This window comes from Hyperolius riggenbachi, chromosome 2, assembly GCF_040937935.1.
Source record: "Hyperolius riggenbachi isolate aHypRig1 chromosome 2, aHypRig1.pri, whole genome shotgun sequence".
Taxonomy (NCBI): domain Eukaryota; kingdom Metazoa; phylum Chordata; class Amphibia; order Anura; family Hyperoliidae; genus Hyperolius; species Hyperolius riggenbachi.
In genome coordinates this window covers 476,271,181-476,288,327 of record NC_090647.1, presented here as the reverse complement: position 1 = coordinate 476,288,327, position 17,147 = coordinate 476,271,181, and the positions used below count along the sequence as shown (strand labels likewise).

General features: G+C 40.7%; 1 protein-coding gene across 1 annotated transcript in view; it reads right to left on the bottom strand.

The window, feature by feature from the left end:
- COL26A1 (collagen type XXVI alpha 1 chain) overlaps positions 1-17,147 on the bottom strand; it is a 540,454-nt gene that overhangs the window by 127,769 nt on the left and 395,538 nt on the right. The window lies entirely within an intron of this gene.

Genomic DNA, 17,147 nt, shown 5'->3' with positions numbered 1-17,147 from the left:
GTTGCATTGTGGGAAATAATGGCTTCTTCCAACTGCCAAGTAAGCAATATCTCTCTCTGTGCATAGAACTCTCAGTAATCGAACATTCCATACAGATCACCAGGCAGAACTAAAGATGTCACCAACAGTGATACATTTCAGAATGTAAATCAAGTAGAGGAAAGATTTTCCAATGGACAAACCCTTACTAAATCATCTATAAATGAATATTGTAAATAATAAGCAATTGTATTCATTATGTTATTTTCACTACAGTTCCTCTGTAATGTAAACTTCTGAGGTTATCAGTATATGTAAAATAATACCGATGATACTTAGCAAATGCCACAAGCTCTGCCACCACTATGCCCCCCATTGACAAGCCTACCAATTTGATACAACTGCCAAAAACAATGCTCTCCTTGAGCCTGGTACACACAGACAGATTCAAGGCTAACGTTTCAGGCATCAAGAACATTTACCAGATCTTAAGGAGCTCAGGGTTAATAATCGTATAATAATCCTAACATTTGTATAGCACTTTTCTCCTGTTGGACTCAAAGCACTTGAGAGCTGCAGCTACTAAGGACGTGCTCAAGGGCCCACCCTGCAGTGTTAGGAAGTCTTGCCCAAGGACTTCTTACTGAATAGATACTGATCTTACCCATCTTATGCTATTTATGTGGGTCGGTGTTTGGGCTAATTTTGCATCTTATTAATATTTTTTGAATAAAGCATTGGTATATCAACAGAGGCCTTGTGACCTTCTTTTTCTTGATTAGTTGAATAGATACTGACCCTAGCCAGGATTCGAACCCTGGTCTCCCAGGGCAAGGCACCATCAGGGGGGGTCTTAAGGTTAGGCACCACTGGGGGGGTTCTAGAGTTAGGCACCACCGGTGGGGAGTTAGGCATTGGTAGAAGGAGGGTTCTGTGTGGGAGTAGGGTTGGATTTAGCCATAGCATAATATCGGTAAATATTACGATATATGACTATCGGAATCTAGCAGTAGAATATCGCTAATTGTAGCGATATTCTACTAACGGCAATCCCCTACATCCTTTTTTTCAGGCAACTTTTTTTCATGTATACCCTTGGCTGTTCTTCTGAAGATCTTTGTGGGTGGACTCAGCCTGTAGAAGAGCCTCCTCAGGACAAGAAGCTCCTACAAATGGAATGGTGGAGCCAGCATGCTCTGCAGTTGTTGCACTATTTTTATTTCAAGACTTTTAGAATTCCCGTTTTCTGGTTGCAGATGTTCAGTATGTATACTTCACTGTAATCACAACTGTTCCTGTACCGAGGACCTCCATCTAAATCACAAGCTTCGGAAAACACTGTGTTATCCAGATGCAAGTCAACTCCCATGCCTCAGAATACCAGACACCCTATTATATACGCAGCTGTTTGTTTTTTTTAACTATCTATCATCAGACTGTGTGATTCTTCTATGCTTGAATATATATATATATTTTTAGATATTTAAACCAACGACACAGCATAGACTATAAAAATGCTTTACACAATGCATAATGGCAGCCATTGTTCCAAGAGCCAGAGCATATTACGTTAAAATGAAAATGAGGTGCCAAGCTAGGACATTTGGTGACACGGAAGTGTGAAAAAAGCGCTCGCAAGCCTTACAATCCAGCCTTTCAGCTCTTTACTTCCAGAGTATCCTAATTAAAATACACCAGCTTATCCATAGATGTGGTCATTTACTATAGATGTCTGATCCATAAATTACCAAATAAAATCCCGCATTACAAAATTGTTCCTTACCCAGCAGGCAGCACAGCCCTGTTACACATTACTGCATAAGAAGGCTTTCTGTACTTAAATCCTGGCAAACGCTCCTAAAGGCTGGAATTAGGAAAGATTAAGGATCATTCCTCAGAGGAGAAAAACTCACCGACGCAGCAAACCGCTTCATTTAAAAAGTATTTCCAGTGATCAGTGAGCATAAAGTACAAGACGATAATTGATGACTCGCAAAATAGGTTAAATAAAACGATATCCCTATTAAATGTCAAGATGTTTAAAAAATACTAAAGAATTGAATGTATACATTTTTGCAAGACAGGATTGGAAAATAAGCAGATATAAAATTATGGTTATTGCGGTGGTCATTGATTAATTTGGGTGACGGCGACTGTCAGAGGTGAAATTATAAAAAAACAAGATAATTCAGCCGCCGTCAATAGCCGGTGCCCGAGTTATGTGTCTACCCCAAGTTGCTACAACTCAGAGTGGAAATAGTATTAACGCCACCCTAGACTGAGTAGGCGCAAGGTGAGCAGCCATTCAGCTTCCCCTTGCCCGAAATTTGGTCACACCAATTTTAAATATTTGCTTTAGATAGGAGTTGATTTGCTGAACACATTACATGTTCACTAACCAGTGATAACAATGTTGCTAATGTAACCCATAATACACCATTTGTGTAGCACACATTGCACTAGCAATGTGGTCGTTACCCATGCTAATTGTGCAATGCATGATACACCAGAGACATAAGTACCAGTGAAATTGCCACGTGCTGTCAGCGCATGGCTATTTTACTGCCGGTTACTTAGTAACCTTACCAAATGATCTCACTTTGGTTCTTTTTCGCCTCAGCAATGAAGAGAAAAAATTAATGAGATGAACAGATAAAGACCCCCATTTGGTTACATTTTCTCCTGTGTTTTGTCTCATCTACATAATAACTTTTCTGTACCTGACAAGTGAAAAGTAGTAAGAAGAAGGTAAAAAGTAATATCAAGCTTATTTTGAGTATTTGCTTGCTTGCGAGAAGCGTAAAAGCCAAAACAGTACATTTGGGCACAATGTTAAATTAAACCATCAATGGCCATGGCAAGAAATGTAGGCACTAGAGGCATCTGTAGAAAATTGTAGGCCCTGGAGGTGGCGGCTACAAAATTTTGGCAGCTACAAAACCGCTTGCTGGGAGCAGTAGCGCATGGAGTTTGGCTGCATTGTAGCCAAACTCTGGGCTTTTTGTTACATGGCCTGGCTTGGCCAGTTAATTACTGGGTTTAGTGTTAGGAGTAGGTGGTGGGAGGTTAGTGTTATTATTATTATTTATATAGCGCTGACATCTTCTGCAGCGCTTTACAGAGTATATATAGTCTTGTCAATAACTGTCTCTCAGAAGATCTCACAATCTAATCCCTTCTATAGTCATATGTCTATCACAGTCTAAGGTCAATTTAAGGGGTAAGCCAGTTAACTTATCTGTATGTTTTTGCTATGTGGGAGGAAACTGGGGAGCCCAGAAGAAACCCAGGCAGACACAGGGAGAACATACAGTACAAATTCCGTGCTGATAGTGCCCTGACGTGGATTTGAACTGTGGACCCAGCGCTGCAAGCCTGCTATCCAAAACATCACCATGCTGCCTGGAAAGAGTTGGTGGGGGAGGTTAGTGTTTTTGTAACGATTGGTGTTAGCAAGAACAGACTTCTGATTATCAAGTGATCTGCAGTATCACCTATAATCAGATATATACCGGATTATATGGTGATCTGCGGAATCACCAATAATACGGGTATATAACACTGAAGTGTAACTGGTGAGTATACCACTTTAATGCACAGAGTGTAGTGATAGGTGCAACAGTATCTACTGATAGAGTTAACTGTACCTCACCAGAGGAGCTGGTGGGCACTATCAGTACAGCACTCCTCACCAGGGACAAGGGCTCCCTGGTGAGTGTAAAGTGGTCAGACAAATCAGTTCAGCAACAGACAGACTGAGCAAGTACAGAATTGTGAAGACAGAGACAAAACGTATTTCAGGCAGAGTCGGCAACAGGATCAGATGGGCAGAGGTACTAAATCAGAAGGCAGAGACAGAACGTATTTCAGGCAGGGTTGGCAACAGGATCAGATAGGCAAAGGTGCAGAATCACTAAGAGTAAGATAGGTCAGAACTTGCCAGAGTCATACACAGTAAATACAATATAAGTAATAGCTAACTATAGATAGATGTATATAGCAAACACTGCATACTGTATACATCTATCATCCACAGGAACCTCTCTAGGTCTGAGTACTAACACGTAGTATTCGCAACAGCAGACAGTTTGCAAATGATTCTCGGAGGCTTAAAGAGACACTGAAGCGGAAAAAAAAATATGATATAATGAATTGGTTGTGTACTATGAATAATTACTAGAAGATTAGCAGCAAAGAAAATATTCTCATATTTTTATTTTCAGGTATATAGTGTGTTTTCTAACATTGCATCATTCTCTAATATGTGCAGATTACACAACACTCTGCATTCAAGATGATTCTTTCAGAGCAGTCTGTGAACTAATGACCTCTCCTCTGGCAGATAAAAAGAAAACTGTTCACTTACAGTTGAGATAATAAAAGTCAGAAGACAGCCCTCTCCACGACTTTGAAAGTCGTAGAGATTAATGGCTTTTTTGCATAGAGATAACAACTGGAGTTTCTTAACTCTTGCTGTACTGGAAACAGTTACACTGATGTATCTGATCTTAATGTTTTATTTCTTAGCTGTGCTACACATACAAATCATAATATCATAATTTTTTTTTCGCTTCAGTGTCTCTTTAAGAAGCAGAGGAGACCCCAAAGCCGCGCCCACTCCAATCAGCCAATCAGGGCCGCCGTGAGTCTCCTCTGACGTCAGCCGACCGGCCGGTCAGCTGACGCGCCTCCTCCCCGCATAAAGATCCTGGTAGCGAGCCCGCGCAGGCGCTAGAGATTCTCTGAGTCCAGCATAGACACGCGTCCCTGGCATACTAGACTCCTGGGACGCGGAGAACCCGTTAGGCAGTGACCCAGTAATGGCCGCGGTGGACCATCCACCGCCGCCGCCAAGCGACTGTTCCTTACACCCTACCTCGGCGTGCTAGACGCCCGAGGCACTGGGAGACTGGCAGGCAAGGGATCCAGAGCAGCTGCGGTGGTACTGCCATCCACCGCAGCTGACACATTCCTATTCATTACAGTTATAAGTAGATAGAGGAGGGTAAGTGTGATAGAATAAGTGTACAGAGGGTAATAGTACAATAGTAGTACAATAGTAGTAGAATGTTGGTATATAATTACCAATATTCAACTAATGGTAGTATCTTCCCCTGGAGATCGACCTGTATTCCATTTATGAACAAAAAGGAAACGGTCTCACAATAACTTTCCATTCAAAGGCTTAAAAGTGGTACCCTAAGTGTGCGAGTATCATTATACGAAATGTATTCACATTTGTTAGCACCCAGAGACATTAAACCAGATGTGGCTTTCCCCCACTGAGTTTCTCTATTTTTGTGTGTGGCTTTGATTCTATAACAGCAGGTTTTAGTAAAATATTGTGAACTAGGGAGTATATTTCTGCAGATGTGTTCTGTATGTACACATTACCATGCCTAGCTTATTGGAAGGGCCGTGAATTAGGCATGATTTGTATAATCTCTATGCTCATAGGCATTCCACTGTTGAACTGAACACTGGTTGATATCTTTGGCTTAGGGTAATTGGTAAAAACCGTAAGCTTGCTCTTTGTAATGACTCTTACTTCTATTACCTACTTACATGCCAGCACACACCTGGCGGTGCCAACGTAAATCTAGTTAATCTCCTCATCATTTTCCAGCTTTAAAAGATGATGCCAAGAAATTACAGAACCAATGTAAACTTACAGCTTTTAAATTAAATTGTTTTCATCCGCAGAACTTCAGAAATCAGTTGCACGTTTTATTGGTACGTTCTTAACATTTTTATCCATCCCCGTAAACCCCAATTACAAAGGTTTCTCATAATGAAGAACCACATGAAACTTTCCAAAAGTCCAAATTTAGGAACGCATGTTTTACAACTCGGTTTCCATGGAGTCAGGTAATATAATATCGACGTGTATTTTTCTAGCTCTGCACAATTTCTAAGCACCCTTCATGTAGTCATCAGCTAGGTGGATTTCTGGCAGAACATTACTGGCACCTAACACTACGCAGTAGAGGTTAATCTGAAGTGAATCTGAAGTGAAAAATAAACTTATGAGATAATGATTTGTATATGTAGCACAGCTAAGGAATAGAATATTATTAGCAAAGAAAAGAGTCTCACATTGTTTCCAGTACAGGAAGAGTTAAAAAACATCAGTTGATATCTAGGCTAAAGAGCTTCTCAGAGCTGTCTGACCAAGCTTGGTCGGCTACAGTGCTGTTTACTGTTTACCGAAGCACTCATCTTAAAGAGGAACTCCAGTGAAAATAATGTAGTAAAAAAAGTGCTTAATTTTTTACCATAATTATGTATAAATGATTTAGTCAGTGTTTGCTCATTGTAAAATCTTTCCTCTCCCCGATTTACATTCTGACATTTATTACATGGTGACATTTTTACTGTGGGCAGGTTATGTAGCTGCTGCTAGCTGTTTTGGCTGTTAGAGACAGCTGTAAACAGCTAATTCCTGTCTGTGAACATTGTTACATTGTGGCAGTTTGCCCAGAGCACCGCGGTACTCAGAGCTTCTTGTGGGAGGGGTTTCAGCACAAAATCAGTCATACAGCGCCCCCTGATGGTCTGTTTGTGAAAAGCATTATATTTTTCATGTAAAAGGGGGTATCAGCTACTGATTGGGATAAAGTTCAATTCTAGGTTGGAGTTTCTCTTTAACCTGTCTCTCACTGTTTCTTGTTTTACTGCAGGGACGTTAAAAAGGTCATTAGCTCTGCTCTGTTTTATAGTTTAAATTACAGTATAGTTTGAAAACTGAAAATATGATAGAATGATGCAATGTTATAAAAAATAAAGCTATATAACTGAAATAAAAATATGAGATGCTTTTTTTTTGCTACTAATGTTCTATTAACTTTCCGAACTACACATACAATTCATTATATCATAAGTTATTTTTCACTTCAGTGTGACTTTAACCACCTTACGACTGAGTAATGCCAATCAGTGGCCGCTAGGTGGCTCCCCAGGACCGCGTAACGGCAATTGGCGTGAAGTCCTAGGGGCGGAGATTGCAGGGGATCACGCATGCCGCTTAAGTGACAGAGCTCTGCTCCGTCAACAGTCCCCCAGTGACGATCGCCACTATCAGACTGTTAGAAGGCGAAGCCGACATCTATTTACATTGTAGAGCGCTGCAATCTATAGCAGCGCTGTACTGGGGACAGCCGTGACACTCGACTGTCCCCTGGAGAGGGTCACAGAGCAATTGGCTCTCATAGGCTTATGCCTATAAGAGCTGATCGCTGTGATTGGCTGGCGGGGGAGGGAAGGGATTTATAAAAATAATATGAAAATAGCAAACTTTATTAAAAAGCCCCCAAACAAATAAATTAATAAAAAATAAACAAAGCCCTGCAGCAGCGATCAGAGCCCACCAACAGAAATCTCTGTTGGTGGGCAGAAAGGGGGGAGCATTTGTGTGCTAAGTTGCACAGCTCTGCAGCAAGCTTTTAAAGCTGTAGAGCTCTGAATTGTAAAAAAATAGCCTGGTCAATGTAGTGGTGGTGGGGGGGTGGGGGGTGGGGGCTTGATCCTCAATAGGTTAAAGGGAACTATGTTTTTTTTTTACCAGTCTTGCTGTTATAAAATGATCAGGAGAATCCCGTAGTTTGATTCGGATGATTCAGCTGTACATGGATTGGAAAGACAGATTGTGTAACAAGTGTAGAGCGCTACTGGCAGAAAAGCTGTTATGCATTATATCATGTTTGTAACATCATGACGGAATGGATTTTCTTTCTGTGGTATCAAGAATGGGTGTTCCAACTTAGGCAATGACGCTGGTATGAAACACCTCTGAGACCAGCTTGGTCATCCAATCCACATCTATACCATCTGCACTTAGGCAGAGGTTCCAGATGATCCTGAGGCAATAAAGTCTGCAATCACTCAACGGGATAAGCTCATATATATCTGCTTACACAGTCTGCCCCATAAAATGACATAGAGCTTTCTGTAATTTTCTTACTAGCTGATGCAGTATGTTCATGGAGAGCAGTTATACTTCATAACAGCAGCTTCTTTGTCCACAATCAGATCCTAAGAAGAATGGTTTACAGCAGTGTTTCTCAGTCCTGTCCTTGTGACTCCCCAATGGTGCATGTTTTTCAGGCAACCTCACCTATGCACAGGTGGGGTAATTCTTGTCTCAGCTACATAGAATCCACCTAGCTGAGATACTAATTACCCCACCTGTACATAGGTGAGGTTTCCTGCAAAACATGCACCGTTGCGGAATCACGGGGACAGGTTTGAGAAACACTGGTTTACGGTTATGCATATGAAGTTCTGTAAAACAAAAGGCGGTAGAAAGCTGGGCACTCGATAACCATTTCCCTACATGGATCAGTAGCAGACAACAAACAGCAGTGGGGACACAGCTTCCGCGAACAAGTTCCACTTCGTCAGGCATGTATGCAAAGAGGCTCTGACAAAGTGGAACTTGTCTATGGGTATCAAGTGCCTGGCTTTCTATTGGCTTTTGATTGACCCTGATTTACCATGAGCACAGGTAACGGTATTTCAGTGCACACTACCACTGCCTATCTAGAGCCAGCAACTTTTTTCTGCATATTGGATGAGCAGTTTTGTGCTTGCTACCTAAGCTCCATATTACTAATAATGTGTAATGCTGGCCGGTCACTGTTGAAGCAGATACAGAGCCAAAAACGATTGCCCGAGCCTTTCAAAGCAATTGATCTCAAGATGGACATTCTAAAGCTTTCCTGATGTTCTCCTTTGCTAGTACACATACATGATAATATTATTCACTAACAGATTACTGATTAGTTATTTTAGATTTACCAGGGTATCTATTTTCACCATTCTCTGAAATACCTAATCAATCTCTGTTATTTATAAAATCATCACTGATCTTCTCCACCTTAGATTTCAATACATTTTATTTAAACATTTATAAAAGATAATAGTGGATAGAACGGACATTATAATTTTAAAAGTCACCAATGGGACCAATTAACCTGAAACAATGGTTACCATGTGTTCTATGGTGTTGCCAGGTGTACAATGTGTTCCGTGGATATAAAGAACATCAATGAAGGCTCTTGAGTAGCGTGATTACAGATTTGTTTTGTTCTTTGTTAGAGATGATATTAAGTTACTTAATTAATGTAGAGGTCTTAGTCCTCCATCAAGAAATCAAGGGCCTCATTTTTGGTTGCTGATACCTTATATCGGTCATTAGAGATGTAGCGAACTGTTCGCCGGCGAACGGTTCCAGGCGAACTTTGGGGGTTCACGTTCGCCTGCACCAGGCGATTCGCCCCATAATGCTCTATTGAGCAAAACTTTGACCCTCTACATCACAGTCAGCTTATTGCCAAACATACTGCTCTCACTGCTGGAGGCCCGCCCCCTCCCTCCTCCTAGCAAGGTCCTTATGCCATTTCACTCACTTGTCTGCCTACACTAATTAGTTAAGGGACAGCTCCCTCCCCCCTATCGGAGGGAGGAGGGTCTCATCTGCCAGGGAATTATACTATTTCAAAAACCAGTTTACATACCATAGCTGGGAATCGAACCCAGGTCTAACTGTGTGGTGGGCAAGCACCCTAACCGCTGTACCACAACAGTACTAACTGAAGCTGGCCTAGCATTTACTATTTATGCTCAATGCAATAGAAACATTAGGTTGCTTAAAGGGAACCTTAACTGGGAGTGATATGGATGTTTCCTGTAAACAATACCAGTTGCCTGGCAGTCCAGCTGATCTCTGTGACTGCAATAGTGGCTGAATCACACCCTGAAACAAGCATGCAGCTAATCCAGTCTGACTTCAGTCAGAGCACCTGATCTGCATGCCTGTTCAGGGGCTGTGGATAAAAGTATTAGAGACACAGGATCAGCAGGCGATTCAGGCAACTGGTATTATTTTAAAAGGAAAAATCCATATCCTTCTCCGTCCATGAGATTGCCACAATGTAAGAAAAAAAAAATAACAGGAAATCTGTACAATATTACCTGTAAATTCTTAAAGCCTTGTGGGGCAACCCTGACTTGTCAAAGCATCAGGCCAACAAATCATCTAACGCCGCGGTAGTACAAGTGCATAAAATATGCATTAGCTGACAGTAATGGTTTAACAGGCTTTTCAAAGCAAAGACTCTATCAATAGCAATAATGCTCTAATAGAGCTGCCATGTGGCGAGTGATAGACTGCAGACTGCTGTTCACGGGTGAATACGTGTCAGTCATGCCCACGTCTCCTGCCTCTCGGCCTTTTTCACATGATGAGGAACAGTTAAAAGAACTTGATGTGAGCAATTAAAATATTTGAAAGAAAATGGACAGTGTGTTTTTGCAGACGACTGGCATAGGAACCATATTGATTTTCAAGGTCAGATTCTCATTCCACGGTTTATTTTAGACTTATGGCTTACATATTTTCTGAATATTTGAGAATGTTATGCTTCATCAGAAGTATTAATGAAAAACTGTTTTTCTTGAATAGAAAATGTGCCTGGCCCAGCTCTCCTTTGCCAAATAATCAATGTTATGATACTGAGTTATGAATGTTTGACAAGAGAAAGGTAGATGACTTATAAGCATACTTCTTATTTAGAATTATATCCAGAATTGTGTACTGACCTCGTAATGCAAATCTAGAACAGGCTACCAGTTAAGAAACTGAGATCAGAAGTACAAATCTGGTCTTTAGTGGTGCCTTCCTTTTTTTTTTACTTTTATGATCCTGGGCACCAATGGAGCCTCAAAAACCAAAGGGTTTAAAATGCAACTGGACACGTTTATCTCAAAAGCTCAGGCCAATAAGGCAAACTATTTGAGAGAACTTGTTACTAGGTGCCGAGGCTACTTGCTAGTAAAAAACTTACAGTAAGGCCTGGCTGATCTCCCGTTTTCCTATGCTGCAATCTCCACTACAGCCTTTACCCTATGTGGTGTGTTCCTGCTCAGCCTCATGAGACTTTATTCTTTGTCCCAGCACTTGGTTACTTCCAGGCCTTAATTGCACAAGATAAAGAAAGTGAAGGCAGAAGAACCAGCAGCCCAGGTCTGTCAGCTCCCTTGGTGGCCTCCCGGTCCAATTTGTTGTGTCGCTGTCAGCTCCACTAAAGTCTACAACTGCCTCAGTCAAGGAAAACTGTGCATACACAGCACCACCTGCATACCTCCTCAATCATGCTCCCGAAGTCAGGAGCATTCTGTGCATGCACAGTGCATGCACAGAACGTCCCTGGACACAGGACTGCAACCAAGGAGCTGCACAGACCGGAATAGCACATGTACCTGGGTTGTGGACTTTATTTTGGCTGCAGCAACACAACAGATTGGATTGTGAGGACACTGAAGAAGCAGACAGACTATAGGGGGCTGGAAGAACCCCAGGTAACTACAAATTCCTGTCTCCATCTCAGGTTTACTTTAATATACAGTATATAATGACATATAAGAAAAATCAGTATCCATTATTGATCTGCAAGGGTTTTACATATCTTGCCACTACTTCTATGGCAGTAAGAAGGAGGCATAGAAGATATGGCTTCTAGTGTCAGTGTGTAACCCCCACAACAATGACAGTGCATACTAGTGGTTCTTAAATGCATATATGTGTGGGACAACAAGTCAAATAATTATTTACTGCTGCATGCTACACTCTTTGAGCAGAGAGGGTGTGTGCTCTCAGAACATGTCTGTTTTGTTCTAGGACAATAAAGTTTGTTTTGAGCAGGGGGGGAAGGGCTGTTGAGCTAGAGGAGAGAGGTTGGTCGCATGGTGGGCAGAGAGTGAGTGCTGAAGGAAGAGAGGGCCTGTGAAAAGGATTCTAGCTTGTTCTGAAGGAGAAGAACGTTCTAGTGAGGACCCCCAAGTACAGCTGTCTGCAGGGAAGAGCATAGTGATATCTCAGGAGAGGACCATCTAACATTAGAGAAAGCAGTGAGCCAGGCACCCAACACCCACAGACAGGACCCTAGTCTGCCAAGCTGCATGTGGCTGTAGCTCTCAAGATAAGTCTCCCACTCACTCTTCACACAGACTGATATATTATATGCATAGGAGTTGTGTCTCAGGCCATGTAGACTATCTGTGCTATGTAGCTCCTGAGAGAGACCTTATTGCCAAGAGATGGTATCCTACTAAAGGTGGCCACACACCATACAATAAAATGATCTGATTTTACAGCAATTCGATAAAAACGATCGTATCTCCCGAAAATATCGAAAGCTTTTTTTTTCATTTGACTGAAAAATACGATCGGATTTCCCGTTTTTTTCGATTTAAATTGATCCAGAATGCCAGATATTTATTTTCAATTTTTTTAAAGATTGTATGGTGCGTGTTAAGGTGGCCACACACCATACAATTTTTAAATATCTGTTCAATTTAAGAATTGCAATCAATTTTTCTGACTGTAACATTTAAAAAATATGACCAATGTACCACACACCTATGTTCAATTTGTTCCCCAATTATGGTAAAAATGATTGGAAACTCTAACAAAATTGCTAGGGTGTGTATATTAAAAAATTGACAATCCAACACACACCATACAATCTTTAGAAAGATTGAAGAAAAATATCTGGCAGTCCGGATCGATTAAAATCGAAGAAAACGGGAAATCCGATCGGATTTTTCAGTCGAATGAAAAAAAACTTTCGATTTTTTTCGGGAGATACGATCGTTTTTATCGAATTACTGTAAAATCGGATCATTTTATTGTATCATGTGTGGCCACCTTTAGATTGTCAATTTACACATCCTAGCAATTTTGTCAGAGTTTCCAATCAGTTTTATCATAATTGGGGAAAGATTGAACATAGGTGTGTGGTACATTGGTCATATTTTTGAAATGTTACAATCAGTCAGAAAAATTAATTGCAATTCTTAAATTGAACAGATATTTAAAAAATTGTATGGTGTGTGGCCACCTTAATAAATGATGCTCAGTTCTGGTGAATGTTCTGCTCATGAAATATCCTTAAAGAGACAGTGTTGCATTGCAAAGTGAAAGTGTTCTACTGCTGTAACTTTGTTCAGTCACCGAAAGACACATTGCTTGCTATGAGATTGTGTGACATTGCCTTATAGTGGACACAGAAGTGTGTTCTCTCACTTTACATTAATAAAAGACAAGATCTTCCTCTGGGAAAAATATTTTCTGCATTCACAGTTCAACTTAATTAAACTTGTTATACATTTAATCTACATAAAATGAGTTAACGCTCTGATGCCTGGCCTTTTCTTTATTGCCATATTCAAGAAAAGTATAGTGTCTCAAGGTTAAAGAAGAACCCCAAACAGGGTTACAAGTGGACATGGTGATATCAGTCTATGGCTGGATGTTGGAAGCTCCCCCCTGACTGGCCAAAACTCAATTTTTAGCCCACGGAAGCCCCATATCCTGTCTTTCTCTAAGCTTATTTGGGTAGGCAGGAGATGACAAGTCTTGTTTACACCTATCATTGTGAATGGGAGGGGTGATAGCTTACAGTGGCTAGATACCTCTCCCAGGTTCTAATTTCTTCACGATATAATTTTGGGGGGAAAACTTATGTGCTTAAGCACAAGGTGCACTTATCCCTTAGCATGTAAACCCACTTTCTTAGAGAAAAAAAAATCCTGCCAGATATTCTTTAAGCCTTACAGAGAAGTTTACCAATCCTGGTGGTATAGAAGGGGTGGTGGCTACATCCCTATCAAACACAATAGCTGCTCTTGTGGGGGGGGGGATCTCTAACCTTTACTGAAACTTTTTTTCTGTGATCCTCGAACCGAGTCCCACTAGATACTTGCATGTAAACTGAGTAGTGAAATTCAAATGGAGGAGTGCGAGATACTCTCAGTGTGGGAACTGAAGAAAAATCAGTACACACAAATGAAAAGCCTGCAGGTGATAGTGGTAACTATATATCACTGTGTCTTTTTTTCCATGCATCATATGTTATGTGTGTGACTATTCAATCATTGCCATATTTTTAGAAAGAGGAAAGGATGCTGATGCTAAAGTGTGCCCTGCTGGGAACCCACCATCATTTTGTTTGGGACCTTATCATTTGTAGCTAGACCTATCCACATAAATACTGTTGCTGCTTGTGTGTTTTCCTGCAGCCATCTCTCCCATTTTCCTAACAGCAAGTGGTGACTGGAAGTGATTAGTCCAATTGCAAAATACATGCAAAATGCCATACATGCAGTCTCCTTCCTGGTGTAATGAATGGCTCATCACAGGAAACCTAGAGACACTGTAGTTGACATTTTAGTTCCTGCTTCATGCAGACTTCTGGGTAAGCAGAAGACCAGTGACAAAACAAGGAAGTGACAATTCTGAGAAGTTCTGCACACAAAACCCAATCGTAGGCAAGCTTAGCTTGAGTTTTTACCAATATTAAAACGTTATCACATTTTCAGTCTGAAATTGAAAGTTAAAGTGGACCCAAACTAAAAATACAAGATTTCAGAAATAAAATCTATTTTCTAAATTATAATAATAAATAGCAGCCTTTTTTCAGCTGCATGATGACAAATATAAAATATTTTACATTTATTGAAGAAACCCCTCCCTTCCTTTCATATTGCTGGCAAATAATCCGGCAAACTGGTGGAGTAGATGGTGTCCAGCAAAGGAGGAATTGCTAATGGCTGCCACCTGTATAACCCTAGTTATGCAAAGAGGAGGGTGAAAAGCATGCACTGAAATGCTCATAGGCTTGAAGGAGTGTTTATTTATATTTGTATGTGTCAGAGTGGTGCAACTAAATATTTTGAATTAAAAAAAATGTTTGGTTTGGGTCCGCTTTAATGTTTCAAAGAATTCAATTACAAAATGGCTTGCCTGGAATTTTTCTTTTAAACTACAGTACACTTTTTTACTTTGTTCCAATGGGACACACATATGAAGTATACACTTGAGATCTAGACTCAGTGAAATGTAGCACCAACCTACTGCTACTTTTCATTTGCACATTTCATGGAAGTTACTGTAAATTATACTTGATTTGTGGGTTATGAGGACATCTCTGTGAACAATTCTGATAAATCTTACGCTGATGTCACCCCACACATGACGTACTATAGGCTGATGACCAAGATTCATACTCCTAGTCACAATACCTTTCATGTGAAAGAGGTCCAAGGTCTGCTGAGAACGTGCTCAACTTTCTTACAATGTAAAATAATTTCTTCAGCAAATGTCAAAAACGCATGATGGATTTCTAAGTGTTGACAGAATATTAATGGGTTTTGGGGTCAGAAAAGGTTTGAATGTGTAAACCAGATGGAGAGGAGATATTGTGAATGGGCAAAGCTTCTCTGATACTAATTGACTTAGTTATTGCAATGAGGGAAAATGTATATAAAATACTCTTATATAAGGAAATAGTACCAATCGTGCAACAGTATAAATCTTAGCTAAGGATGAGTACTCATTAGGATGCAACTTTGCTTCATTAATATACATAGAACAATTTTGAGTTTTTTTGGTCCATAGGTTTATAGATAAAGAGATAGAGTGAAATTCATAACATTTAAAGCAGCCTGAATGGCTAGAACTTTCTAATATCACTTCTCTTTAAAGAAGTTCAAGTAAAAACAAAAAAGCTGTCAGGGAAGAGAATGGGCAATAGTCAACCTTTCCCTGGAAGTATACAAGTCCATTTATATCTGGATTCAGTGCTACTCTTCCCAGACAGTCACAGATCCCCTTGATTATTACACTGCAGAGTCTGTGGTTGAAATTTCTAGTCACTTAATGCAAAGACAGTGGAGCAGGGACTGTAAACAGAGTTTGCAGCTATTGTCTCTCAACTCTTTTCATAGTGGGTGGATCCAGAAGCGATGATCTCTGAGTGGATACAGAAGCTGTCATCTTGGATAGATCCAGAGGCTGTCATCTTGGGTAGATCCAGAGGCTGTCATCTTGGGTAGATCTAGAGTCATCTCTAGGTGGATCTAGAAGCTGTTCTTTCTGGTTGAATTCAGAAGCTGTCATCTCTAGTTGGATACATAGGCTGTCATCTCTAGTTGGATACAGAGGCTGTCATCTGTGGCTGGATCCAGAAATTGTCATCTTAGGTGGATACAGAGGATGTCCTCTCTGGTTGGTTAGGGAGGGTGTTGTCTCTGGGTGGATCCAGAATTATCTGTGAAGAGTGCTGTGGAAGACCTATACATGGTTTTACTACTAGAGCAGAAGTGTAGCATGTGTCACATTTCTGGGTACATCCAGAAGCTGTCATCTTGGCTGGTTGCAAAGGCTGTCAAGTCTAGATAGATCCAGAAGCTGTAATCTTGGATGGTTCCAGAGGCTGTCAAATCTAGGTAGATCCAGAAGCCGTCATCTTGAATGGATCAAACGGCTGCCAAATCTAGGTAGATCCAGAAGCTGTCATCTTGGGTGGTTCCAGAGGCTGTCAAGTCTAGGTAGATCCAGAAGCAGTCATCTTGGATAGATCAAAAGGCTGTCAAGTCTAGGTAGATCCAGAAGCTGCCATCTTGGGTGGATCCACAGGCTGCCATATTTAGGTGGATGCAGAGTCTGTCAGCTCTGGGTAGATCCACAGTTTGTCATCTGTGAAGAGTGCTGATGAAGATCTATTTTTTCCACAATTAAGCTTCATTGCCAAAAAAGTAAGATGATACAAACAGAACACCACCAGCCAGAGTTAGCTAAATACAGCAAAATCAACAAGGTATAAAATAATCAGGGCAAGACATTTTTGAAAAGGTTAGCACCAACCAATATTACAATCAGATAGCCCAGACATCTTAATACAATTACCATGAGCAGTATCCTTGAAAGAAACAAGTTCATAATGTATCTCGTTTGTGAAAATCAAACAGGATAAAGTAGATACCCCCATGCCAAAGAGGGGAAATTAGAGGAAAAGAAAAGGAGAGTAGTAAAGAAAAAGAAAGTCTCCAACCAGTAACAATATCTCAAGACATCATAATGTTTTTATATTCCGGTGAATATTGGAAGGCTATCCACACCAACCAAGTAACAAAATATTGGTCATTCCGGTCCTGAGAAAAAAGAATTAGCCCTTTCATGGATTCCATAGAATCCACTTGTTTAAGCCATGCCTTAATCGAGGGTGGCGTGGTAGACTTCCAGTTTTAGGTAATCAGAGCCCTGGCAGCATTGATCATATGAATTGTGAAGGATTTTTTATACGATTTCACAGATTCTAGAGTGTCAT